A 14,037-nucleotide genomic window follows, 5' to 3' on the forward strand; every position below is an offset into this window, starting at 1 on the left:
GCAGCTTACTTTTCAGGCATGGCGTATGTGATGTCATGCCATCACCGCTCCTGCAGTTAAGAGGAGAGGAAGTTGCTGGAGAGACAGAGACACATACAGTATGTGTATAAAGGGCACTTACGGCTTGTGGCAGGGGAAATGAGTTCCACCACCTCTGCCTCTCCAGGACCACTTTAAGCCCTGGTTGTGAGGTATGGTGCAAGGTGTGTAATACATATGAGATGTGCTAGGTCAAGAGCAGGAACCACACCACACACACTGTACCCATGTTCTTCAATACATACCTCTACGGAGTCCCACAAAACCACTAGGAAAACGGTCATGTTTTGCAAATGCAAAGTAGGGAAAGTGGGCACATGACAGTAGTTACACCAATGACCCGTGGCGAAATTTGTGGGTGATGTGCCCAGGTGCAAAAATATAGTTTGGGCCCGCCTCCTCCAACTCAACCCAAGTTCACAATATGCAACACAGCAGTGAGTGATGGGAAGAGGCAGAGGGTGGCAGTAAGAGACAGAGGGAGGCAGTGTGAATGGGAAAAATAGTGGGTGACAGGAAAAGAATTACCGGGTGAATAGAATAGAGTGACCTCATAACCCCATTGGCTTCATAAATTGCCTCTATACTGTTTTAATTTTGTCCTTTCAACATTACCTACAATCTCCCAGCACGGAAAGGTCTGTTGTATCCTTTAGTATGCCATTAATGATCTGTTTCAGCAAAGCAACTTGAGACTGTGATTGTGTCTAATAATAAAAGTTGTTTTTTTTTTTGTTCCCCTTGTTTTTCCCTTTAGTTACCCGCATTCATTTCTGCAAATATCGTAGAACAACTGCAGAATACATTTAAGCACAGACACAATTAGACACGCTCGGTGGGGTTTGGCTGGCGTGTTCAGCGTGCAATCTATCTGTGCTTTCCCTACAGGTAATTTCTGTATTTTGATTATATGCTAAAAATATCCCTTCTGTCCCCATGCTGTGAATCCTATTGCTCCTCCGCCTGCTGTGCTTGCTTCCTATTAATATTTCATTGTTTAAGGTTGAATAATTCCTCCTATTGGGCGAGCAATAAGATGATGACCGTCCTGTGCATCAATATTGCGTTGTCCTCACAATCACTGATCATCTTGGGTCATTTAAACTAAGATCAGCCTGGGAATGTGTAAGATCCTTGTAGCTGGCCCCAATTATATATCAGCAGATGTTGCTGGATGCTGGTGTAATATGTATCAGGCAGCAGTAATGAGATGATCATCGTCCAATGGAGAGCCTGCCTGAGAAGCGGTATGTGACAGGTGTGACTTGCGGTTGGCAATGATGACCTGAATTCTGGATACATGAATTTGTCTTGTTACTTATCAAGAATTCCTTTGATATTTCCAAGAAGGTTCAGATTTAGCTTATTATAGTTTATTATTTGGAATATTGCTTTAGGTACGTTTCATTGAGTTTGTATTTCTTTACTAGGTGATTCATCGCGCCCTACGGGCGCTCTTCACACCGTCGTAAGGGGCTGCGCCCCCTTAATTTGTGAACGTTTGTATATGAGAAATATGGTTAGAATTGTATGAAAGATGCCCTGTATTGCAACTTAGGTGTCCGCGAATCGCGGGAGGGGGGGTCGCGGAGGGTGCCGCGAATTGCAGGAGGGGGGGTCGCGGGGGGTGCCGCGAATTGAAGGAGGGGGGGGTTGTGGGGGGGTGGATGCTGCGAATCGCGGGAGGGATTGCAGAGAATCGCGGGAGGGGGGTCGCGGGGTGGGTTGCCGCAAATCGCGGGAGGGGGGTTACGGGGGCGGGGGTTGCGGCGAAACATGGTAGGGGGGGTCGCGGGGGTGTGCCGTGAATCACGGGAGGGGGGGTCACGGGGTGGGGTGCCGAGAATCGCGGGGGGGTGTGTGTGTGCCGTGAATCGCGGGAGTGGGGGTTGCGGGGGGGTGGGGGGGGGTGTGTGACGCGAATCGCCACAAGAAAAAATCAACACAGAAAGGTCAACACATGTAAATGTTGACATAAGTGTGGCACTTCATTGGTGTCCATGTCGACACATGAGAATGAATATGAAAACATTCAAAAAATAAAAAAAAAAACTTCAAAAACTCATGTCAACCTTTTTCATTGTCGACCATAGCCATGTCAGTGTTTTCCATGTGCAATTTAATTCTGGAGCTGCCGCGAATCGCGGGGGGGTGCCGCTAATTGCGGGAGGGGGGGTCGCGGGGGTGGGTGCCGCGAATCGCGGGAGGGGGGTTACGGGGCGGGGGTTGCAGCGAATCATGGGAGGGGGGGTCACGGGGGTATGCCGTGAATCACGGGAGGGGGGGTCACGGGGTGGGGTGCCGAGAATCGCGGGGGAGGTGTGTGTGTGTGTGCCGTGAATCGCAGGAGTGGGGGTTGTGGTGGGGGGGGGGGTGGGGGGTGTGTGACGCAAATCGCCACAAGAAAAAATCAACACAGAAAGGTCAACACATGTAAATGTTGACATAAGTGTGGCACTTCATTGGTGTCCATGTCGACACATGAGAATGAATATGAAAATATTCAAAAAATGAAAAAAAAAACTTCAAAAACTCATGTAAACCTTTTTCATTGTCGACCATAGCCATGTCAGTGTTTTCCATGTGCAATTTAATTCTGGAGCTGCCGCGAATCACGGGGGGGGGGGTGCCGCAAATTGCGGGAGGGGGGGTCGCGGGGGTGGGTGCCGCGAATTGCGGGAGGGCGGGGTTCACAGGGGTTCCGGTGGGGGGTTGCCGCGAATTGCGGGAGGTGGGGGGTCACGGGGGGGTGCCGCGAATCGCGGGAGGGGGGGTTGCGGGGGGGGGTGTGATGCGAATCGCCACAAGAAAAAATCAACACAGAAAGGTCAACACATGTAAATGTTGACATAAGTGTGCCACTTCATTGGTGTCCATGTCGACACATGACAATGAATATGAAAAAATTAAAAAAATTATAAATAAATCTTCAAAAACTCATGTCAACCTTTTTCATTGTCGACCATAGCCATGTCAGTGTTTTGCATGTGCCATTTAATCCTGGGGCTGCTGCGAATTGCAGGGGGGGGGGGTGTGTGCCGCGAATCGTGGGAGGGGGGTCGCAGGGGGGGTGCCGCCAATCGTGCAAGGGGGGGGTCGCGGGGGGGTTCTTTTTGCCGCGAATCGCGGGAGGGAGGTCGCGGCGGGGGTGTTTTTTCCGCGAATCGGGGGGGGGGGGTGTGTGTGTCACGGGGGAGGGTTTGCCGCGATTCGCGGGAGGGGGGGGTCGCGGGGTGGTGGTTATGCCGCGAATTGCGGACGGGGTCGTGGGGGGGTTCTTTTTGCAGCGAATTGCGGGAGGGGGGGTCGCGGGGGTGTTTTTGCTGCGAATCGCGGTAGGGGGGGTCGCGGGGGAGCGGGTGTTTTTGCCGCGAATCGCGGGAGGGGGGGGGGCGCGGGGGGGGAGGTTTTGCCGCAAATCGCGGGAGGGGGGCGCTCACCTGGTGGCTGTGGAGTAGCAGTGCTGGACAACATGGGAAGGCAGTGGGTGTCTGGCACTGTCTGTGGGCTCACTGGGCTGGTTCTCTGTCACATACCTCCCAACATGACCCTCTCCAGGAGGGACACAATGCTCTGTTTCTAGACTTCCCCTTAATGTATGATTGCCATCACCTGTTTTAAACAGGTTAATTTCTCAGAAAGGTGTTCAGCACAGATGAAGGCAATCACACATTAAGAGGAAAGTCCAGGAACAGAGCGTTATAGACACAGACACCCACTTTGAGTGACAGATGTAGCCAAATATATAGGAGATTCAGATATTTATTATTATTTTTATCATAAATATTGAATTCAAAATATTAGTGTAACCATTGGCAACAGCCGCAGGGAAGACCAGATTCCTGTATCTGAAGACAGACAGCGGAACGCCATTAGGGCCATCTGCTGAGGCTTACTCAGTCTCAGGCCATTTCTACATGGGGACATGCAATGCAATTGCACAGCTTGTGCACTGACTACTGACTACTATTGCCACCAGGCCGACAGCTCCTCGCCCACATGCAGGCTCCATTCTCATCACCCAGTGGTGCTGCTAACTTCAAGCTGCCAGTGGCTCTGGGTGCTCCCTCGAGTCATCCCTCCCACCCGACTCCTAGTACTCTGCTCAAATTCCTGTGTTAGGATGCAGCAGCATCATTTAGAGTAACTCCACCCACTGAGCGGAGTACTAGGTCCGACAGTAGGCGGCCGCGCTGATATGGGGACACCTCAGGGGTGTGAGTGTCCGCCATCTCAGAGACAGTTACAGTGAGTTCCGTGCCAGGTAGTCTTTTTCTGCAAGGCCACACCCCTTACTGTGCAGCCACACCCCCTTTCTGGAGCTTACACACACAATTATTTTAAACTTGAGTATGGGGGGAAGCTGGCATTTTTGCATCCAAATTGTGATTGGTTTTAAAGTATTATATTGTATTACCAACACTATTGGGTGGTACTATAATCGTACCGTACGTTTAGCGCACTCTAATAATTCTTTGCTGTACCATTTTCTGTTCCTCACTAACAGGAGGGATTTATTGCAGGTGCTACTTTCTGTTTCTTAATTACTTAGCACAATACTGAGACCACACCCATGTTTTATATACCCATGTTTTATATATATATATATATATATATATATATACATACTGTATATATATATATGTATGTTTTTGTTTTTTTACTTTTGCGCCGTATTTATCAATGTTTCTCCTGTGACATTATGGGGTATATTCAATGCCCTGATGGCAAGCTATTGATGGCAAGAAGTGCCGATAGTTTCCCTCACCTTCACTCGCTGTTTTCACCTCGCCTGTTCCCTGAGGCGAGGTGGAAACGGTGGGTGTGACCATTAAAATGTTGGGGCTCACCACAAAATGTAGCGGACTGACTGCATTTGCGACAAACCTCACCATTTAAGGGGATCCACGCTGTCCTCTCGCGGCAAGGATTTGGGCCGTACACTAAATACGGCGAGGGGACGGCGAGGGAGTTTGATGGTGAGGATGGCTTGTTTTCGGCAAGGAAAAGCCATGCTCGCAACACAAAGCCCCTCAACGAAGGCACTGAATACTGCCCTATGTATTCTCTGACTCGCTCCCAAGAAGTATTGACATTCAGATGTCACAGAACAAGGATGTAGGGATATGGACCCTGCATGTACAGAAATGTCACAGCGGTAAGAGATTGCCTTAAAAGTCTTGATTCTAGTCCCTGCAGGTAACGGCCGCCCTGTGATATAAATGTAGGCTTTTTAGTTGCCTGACCTTTAATAATGCTAATGTCCTATTTTTGGGAAAATGTAAGAAAAATATGTCCTTGTGTTCTTGTTCTTAGTGGGGAAGAAAACTATTTTGTAAATGTCCCCAACATTGTCAATGGCCATTGGCCTGATTCATATCTGTACGCGTCGCAAATGCAATTGCATGCATGTAAAATCCCTCCCTGAGATCCCATGGCAGACATTGCTGTGATCGCAGTGATAGGGGCAGCACCCTGCCTCTGAGCGGCTGCTTGTGATGGCATGCAGCCGCCCTGAAAACATTCTGGACATGCCTGCGTTGTCCCCTCGTGTCGACATGGACAACGAAATGTACCACCGTGTCCCCTCCTTGCGCTCGCCATGTTCAGGCACACTTTTTTTTTCTCCCACCACGCTAGGGTTACCACCTAGTCCCTTTAATTCCGGACACATATTAATTACACAGGTTCTGTGGCTGGCTGACTTCAAGACTCCACTTCACCTGATTTTAAACTGCCACAGAACCTGTGTAATTAACATGTGTCCGGAATTAAAGGGACTAGGTGGTAACCCTACACCACGCCCTAGTGCAGGGGTGGCCAAACCTGTCCTCAAGATCTACCAACGGTGCATGTTTTCCAGGCAACCTGTGGATCTATAGTAGGAATGAATGCAGCATGTTTGAAAATGTGACAGTTAGTAATGACTACAGCTGTGCACCAGCTAGGTGATCTGGGGAATGTGACCGTTAGTAATGACTACAGCTGTGCACCAGCTAGGTGATCTGGGAAATGTGACCGTTAGTAATGACTACAGCTGTGCACCAGCTAGGTGATCTGGGAAATGTGACCGTTAGTAATGACTACAGCTGTGCACCAGCTAGGTGATCTGGGGAATGTGACAGTTAGTAATGACTACAGCTGTGCACCAGCTAGGTAACCTGGAAAACGTGGACCGTTGGTAGATCTCGAGGACCGGTTTGGCCACCGCTGCCCTAGTGGATGGTAAGGCATGAAATACCGCCTGTCGGCACATGTCGTGTCACCATGGACACTGAAACATACCACCGTGTCCCCTCGCATGGCTCGCTACGTTCACCATGCTTTGGGCACGGTACCTCCCTACGCTCGGCACAATATTTTATACTCCCACCATGCCCTAGTGGATGGTAGGGCAGGAAATACCGCCTGTCGGCACATGTCGGCTCTAACAACAGTAAAGACAGACTGTAGGTGATCCTTTATTGGTTGGTGGGTTTGAATATAAATGCTATTTTGGGATATAGGGTATCTGTATTTTAACTGTATGTTTTTGGCCACTGGAGCATTATATTGTTATGTATTGTATTACATTCACCGGATTCTAATGAATAAAATATATAAACTTTCCTTTGTAAAATAAAAGTAAGCCCATAAGATACTTTACAAGCCTGACCAATTTAGCACTACGCAGTCTACTGTCAGGGATGGATAACTACGGAGCAGCTATAGCATAATAAGCATAATGGGCTGTAATAGGCCTGGGGAACCCAATCTCATCCAATTAAAACTAATGAGATGCAAAAACATCAGAAATGCAAAGTTTTATACCATGCATTGCATTATATGTATTTTTGGCTGCAATGCCTGACAATCCTTGTGCAGCTGTGCAGCCTGCAATGTGACAGGCTGTCTGTACTGGGCACTTCTATACAACCTTGCACCATTTGCAGGATGTATAAGCCACACCTCCCAATTTTGTGGCTGCTGTAAGAAGGCAATACAATGATGGGGCCCTGCAGAATGTGCAGTGACCGCGAGCAATGACCCGCTTTCATCACTATGAGGGCATAATACTGTATTGAGCGCTCTTTGAGCTGCTGGCAAGCTCCCCGTGTCTCTATGCTGGTAAGTGGTCTGGGGGTTTCTTGCTAATTGCCAGGGGGTTACATGCTCATTGCCAGGGGGTTACATGCTTGTTGTCAGGGGGTTACATGCTCATTGCCAGGGGGTTACATGTTTGTTTCCAAGGGGGTTACATGCTCATTGCCAGGGGGTTACATGCTAGTGGAAGAGACAAGAAAGGGACTGCCCTAAGGTAATCCGAGGGCGCTGTCAATGGGGTGTGTGTCAAAAGAAAGCTGCTACTTAAAGGGACTGAGTGGGTCCCTAAAAAAAGAGAAGATACAAAGAGAAATGAAGTAGCGCTTTACCAATGAGGGATAATCAATGTAAAAAACATTTAATATGCATAGAATAATAAAAATTACATGTACATAAACATATGAATCATAAAAAATGGGGGATGTTGATAATATAAAACTCTCTCAAGGGCCCACTGTTTGTGCCAAAATATTTGATAGGATCCGTTCCTATTATTGCCGTCTTGGTGGAAAAAAGTCCCAAATGGAACGATGCAGTTCTTAGAACTGGGGGTACAAATGGCTGTCCACTGGATTCAATATACACAATAGGAGATGGGTATAATTACTGCTGGATGTCCCTTTGGAGACTTGTATCCGTGTAGGACTGCTGTTTCAAGCTGTGATCTCCGTTTGAAGGGAAAAGGTGGATGATATATTTCTCCTGTGTAGGAATCACGATGGTGTGGAAAGCAGGTGGAAATGTCCAGAAAAAGCTGCCCCTAGAGGCAGTGAAACGCGTTGGTAGCTGCTCACTCTCAAGGCCCCTAACTGCCATCGCTACATTGTGCTTATCAGGATCCTACCAGCCGTCTTCACCTCCACATTTTGGAGCCATTGCATGTTCGGGACATTTCCACCTGCTTTCCACACCATCGTGATTCCTACACAGGAGAAATATATCATCCACCTTTTCCCTTCAAACGGAGATCACAGCTTGAAACAGCAGTCCTACACGGATACAAGTCTCCAAAGGGACATCCAGCAGTAATTATACCCATCTCCTATTGTGTATATTGAATCCAGTGGACAGCCATTTGTACCCCCAGTTCTAAGAACTGCATCGTTCCATTTGGGACTTTTTTCCACCAAGACGGCAATAATAGGAACGGATCCTATCAAATATAGTGGCACAAACAGTGGGCCCTTGAGAGAGTTTTATATTATCAACATCCCCCATTTTTTATTATTCATATGTTTATGTACATGTATTTTTTATTATTCTATGCATATTAAATGTTTTTTACATTGATTATCCCTCATTGGTAAAGCGCTACTTCATTTCTCTTTGGTTACATGCTAGTTGCCAGGGGGGTTACATGCTCATTGCCAGGGGGGTTACATGCTCATTGCCAGGGGTTAACATGTTTTTGCCAGGGGAGTTACATGCTCATTTCAAGGAGGTTACATGCTTGTTGCTAGGGGGGGTTACATGCTCATTGTGAGGGGGGGTTACATGCTTGTTGCCAGGGGGGGTTACATGTTTGTTGCCAGGGGGGGTTACATGCTCGTTGCCTGAGTATTTACTGCTCAGAGCGCACAAGCTCTCCCGGATTCTAGTAGCACCTGTAGCATCTGACTCCTAGAAGGCGACGGCCATGTTTGGGAGGCCTATTGGTTGATCAGGCCCTGAGGTGGACAGTCAATAGGTCAACAAACACATGGTACAAAAGGTAGACAGATGAAAGATCAACACAGCTTACTGTCGACAGTATCTAAAGGTAGACATGACGACGATCGTCACACGAATGGTTGACGCTTTGTTCAAGTTTCCCAATATTTTCTTGATTAACCATGTGGACTACGATTGGGAATATTGGAAAAAATGGGATATACAATCAAATGGCGCAAAAAGAAAATACTTAAAGTTTTTTATATTCGGGCTCCTCCCTCTGGTAAGATGATTAGATGATGTTTGTTCTCAGATGAGTAGGGGTTGCCAGATCACGGTGTTAGCGTGTGGAAAAAAAGTATAAAAAATAAAGATTAGATAACTGTATCTGTGTCTTTTATTATAAACAGGATCTACGCGTTTCGGTCTAAGTGACCTTTATCAAGATATTTTGATAAAGGTCACTTAGACCGAAACGCGTAGATCCTGCCAGAGGAAAGTGAACAGCCACACTCTTGGATGTATATATATTTGACATTTTAAAGTTTCTTCGGTTTTATTTTTTGTTTTTTTTTGGATCTGGAATTTTTCTGGATTTTCTTTGGATTTTATGTTTTCATGTGTCCACATGACTTGCCCATGGGACTGTTGTAAAGTGTTCTTATATATTAAACCATATGAATTTTTTTTACTTTAATTGGCTCTCTGGTTCCATACAAGAACACCAGTGATTAGTACCTACTGTTTCCCCCTTTCACACTCTGCCTCCCCCTGCCTTTCCTGCCGTGTTACATATTGTGAGCTTGGAGGAGGGGGGGGGGGGGGGGGGGGGTTGTATTTTTCCACCTGGGCCCACCACCCACAAGTTCCGCCAAGCCCACTGATCTCCGATGTTTGTTGAATTGGGAATATGTAGATCAGATTGAGTTGTGTTGGACACAGTGCAGCTGCAAACATCAGGCAAGCGCCAGTCTGCCTGCAGCAAGACAACACCAGTCATCCTGAAGGTTACTGAGATGACTGATGTTCTCCAGGTGATCCGCTGCTGCGATATGGGGAGCAGCAGCGGATCAGAAAAGCATGCAAGCAATTATAAATCCAGCAATGTTGGGGTAAAAAAACAACATTATGATTAAAACCCTGACATTACACTGCATATTGGGGTTAAATAGCAACTGGGAATCTCAAGCCCTGTAGGAGCCCTGCCCTGTCTCTATGTAGTTCCGTCCCTCAGAAGAGGGATTTTTTTCCAGAAGTGGCTATGATTACAGCAGATTTAGGAACATTCGCCCCCTCATACAGGATTGTATGCCTTGGTTCTGGCAGCAAATGTTCCAAAGCTTTGGGGGCGGACATTACATATTCATCAGTATATTTTCTAACTGGCTGATTTACACAAAATCCAGCAATAAAACACTCCACATAACAACACTGTCAGAGATTGTTAAATGTCATAAGCTCAGGCAATTTGCTTTGTGAATCCCAAGATTACTGGTATCTCTGAGAACACAATTCAAGACAAAAGAAATGCAAGAATACAATCGTGTTGAGCAGAATTGAAGTATCAAAGAGCCTCGCTCATCAGGGAAACGTGATGCATCTTTACAGTCAGGGATTGCTGCTGATGGCCAACACTGCCCCCTGCTGGTTACAGAGATCATTGCGTTAAAGACACACAGCCTTTTTTTTTTTGTATTTTCACTTGCATTATATATATATATATATATACATATATATATATATATATATATATATATTATATTATATAAATAAATAACATAAATGTTACAGGACATAAAGTGGGTCTAGTGGAGAAGTTAACATACCAATAAATTTGATTCTAGGTGTTCAATTCACTAAAGCTTCTAAATATGAAAAGTAGTGATGTTGCCCATAGCAACTAATCAGTTCTCACTCATTTTCTAGTATGCAATAGAGAAATGATACACAAAAGAGATTTTTCGGGTACAATTGCGCAAGAGATAATTTGCCTAAGCCGCTAGGAACAACCAAGACAAGTTAACACCACAACTTGATAAGGATACACAATAGAAAAAATTCTTGGAGTTCCATGCGCTAGGGCAAAACAGTGTGAGTAATACAGCTTACAATCAAAAAAAACTTATAAACTTACACCAAGTATTTTTAGAGCACAGTTCACAGTAAATCCTGATATGTCCAGCAGATTCACTTGACTGTAGCTTGAAATCCTACTGTAAAGAGAGAGACATCGTGCAGACACCTTTTGTAAAGGGGGGGGGGGGGGCAGATTCTTTTAAATAGATGCACTCACAAGCGTAGGGAAAAAACAGGCATATCGTCACCAGCAGGTGATACAAGAATAGGGTGATCACACCCAACCTTCAAATGTCGTTTGAACTCCTACTAAGAAGAGAGAAACATCGTGCAGACACCTTTGGTAAAGGGGGGTACAATTTATTTTAAAAGGATGCACTCACAAACATAGGATAAAAAATGGGCATATCATCACCAGCAGGTGATACAGAAATGGGATGATCTCACCCAACCGCAGATGGATTTCACAAACAGATCAAATGACAAAAAGCCAATGAAGAGTGTGCTCAGCGGGTCAGAGATGTTCTCCCAAACGTAGCGTAAAAAATTCTATTTCTCCAGCCAGGGGTATGGTTTGCTCAATGCATTTCGGACATTGTAGTCCTTCCTCAGGAGCATACCATAGCCCCCGGCTGGAGCTGTTTAAATAGGCTGAAAAGACACGCGAAATAGCCGGCATCCGGTGTATTTTACCGGAAACGGAAGTGCGTCATACTTCTGCATTGCAGAAGATTGCGTTCCACTGGAGGCGGAAGTGTGCTTTCCAAAGTGCCGGGACTTGCGTTCCATAGGCACCGGAAGCACTCACCTCAACGTATCCAGATAGAGAATTATATTCAAAAGGGAGAAAATTCCTGATCGCTCTACCTTTTCATTATTATGCATCAAATACGACAAAAACATATGGTATATGCTTGGATTAGTTCAATTTCGGATCAGCGGAGTCCTTTCTTCTTGTTTTTAGTCGGATTCATCCACAAAGGTTAAAGTGCAAATGCTTAAAGGGACATATCCTTCTATTGCACTTCAAAATTCCCGATATTAGTCCATAGCAGCATAAGATAGAGTCCATATGTATAAAAAATATAATAAAAAGATAAGAGCAATTAAAATAATGGGTTACAATAAAAGTTAAAAAGTTAAAAATAGAAGAACAGTACAAAATTTAAAGGAACCACTTAACCTCGAAGCCTCCATTTAAGCCATTAGGTACTAACGTTTTTAACTTAAAAACCCATTTCATTTCGGTCTGAGCAAGTTTGGTCTCTATGCTTTTGTTTCTCCAGGTTGGGGCCACTTGTTCTAATGCGCCAAAGGATTTTAGACCACATTCACTGGAGTTGTGAACACTTTTACAATGGGCAGAAAGGGTATGAGTCAAAGTTCCCTTTCTTATATTGTATATGTGTTCCGCCAGACGTGTTTTCAAGTTTCTAGTGGTTTTTCCTATATAAAATAAACCACACTTACATTCGATAAAATAAATGACATTTTTCGAATTGCAGGTTATAAATTCATTAATTCTGTATGTGACATTATTGATGGTGACTTCTTTTACTTTACTGGTTCCTTTTACGCTCCTACACATAAGACACATCCCGCACCTGTGGAAACCTTTGGTGCGGTCACTAGTTCTTTGCGTAGTTTCTAAAGAACTTTTCACTAATTTGTCTTTCAGTGATGGTGCTCTTCTATATATAAAACCTGGATATCTTGGAAGTTGTTCCCCAATTATGGGGTCATTCTGCAATATTTTCCAGTTTCTCTTAATGACTTTTTCTATTTCTTTGAAAAGGGGATTATAATCAGTTATGAAGGACCACTCTTTGTTTTTCTGTTCTTTTTTATTATATTTTTATCTAACAAGAGTTCTCCTCTGTCAATGTGGTCTACCCTGTTTTTTGCTTCAACAAGGTCTTTAGCTTCATAACCTTTTATTAAGAAACGATTGGACATATCCTTCACTTGTTCCTCATTAACATTTATATCGCTGCAATTACGCTTGACACGCAAAAATTGGCCAAAAGGTATGCCCTCCAACCAATTGTGGTGGTGTTGGCTATTGCGTTCAATGTAGCTGTTGGAGTCTGTAAATTTAATATGATTGCTCGTACAAACTTTTTCGTCCTTGATATAAATATTTAAATCCAAGAATACAATTTTTTCTTTACTACAGATAAAAACCATATTAAGATTAAAATCATTTTGGTTTAACCTATTAAAAAACTCTAAAAGGGTACTTTCATCCCTCTTCCAAACAAGTAAAATATCGTCTATATAACGGTGCCATGAGACCAGGTCCGCCCCAAACTCTGGAGAGGACCAGATGTTCAGGTCCTCCCAGTATGCCATGTACAAATTTGCATAACTGGGGGCGAACCTGGTCCCCATGGCAGTGCCAATCATTTGCCTGTAATAATTCCCGTTAAAATAGAAGAAATTATTTTTCAAAATAAAACCAATACTTTCTAAAATGAAGGTTTTTACATTCTGGGATAAAACAGACTTATTTTAAAAATATTCCACCGCTATTAACCCTTTAGTTGGGTCAATAATAGTATACAGAGTGGAGACATCCCCACTTGCCAACAGGGAGTTTTTCTCCCAAGCACAGTTGTTAATTTTGTTAAGTACATCCTTAGTGTCTTTTAAATATGCTCTTGTGTTCTTCACTAAGGGTTGTAGGTAGAAGTCCACTAGAGCAGACAAATTGGATGTCAGGCTATTAGTGCCCGACACTATGGGTCTCCCAGGGGGGTTGGAAGAATTCTTATGAACCTTTGGTAAAATATATAAGGTTGGTACCGAAGGTTCTTTAATGGTGGCAAACTCCAATTCTGCTTTAGTTAGTGCACCATTTTGAAAAGCTCTCAGGAGGAAATCATCCAATTATTTTTTAATCCGGGTAGAGGGATCTGATTTAAGTTTTTTGTAAGTCTCTCCACTGTCCAATTGTCTGTTAATTTCTTTAATATAGTCATCTTTATTGAGGATAACAACTCCTCCGCCCTTATCGGCCGGTTTTATAATTATTTCGGCATCATCCTTTAAAGACTTAATAGCCTGAAATTCTTTGGATGTTAAGTTCAAATTTTTTTTAAAATTTTTTATTTTTCTGCTGCTGTAGTGTCAAGGAGTTTAATTCCTCAGTTACGATCTTATTAAAGCTTTCAATGAAGCATCCCTTCA

This window comes from Crinia signifera, chromosome 8, assembly GCF_055691185.1.
Source record: "Crinia signifera chromosome 8, ASM5569118v1, whole genome shotgun sequence".
Taxonomy (NCBI): domain Eukaryota; kingdom Metazoa; phylum Chordata; class Amphibia; order Anura; family Myobatrachidae; genus Crinia; species Crinia signifera.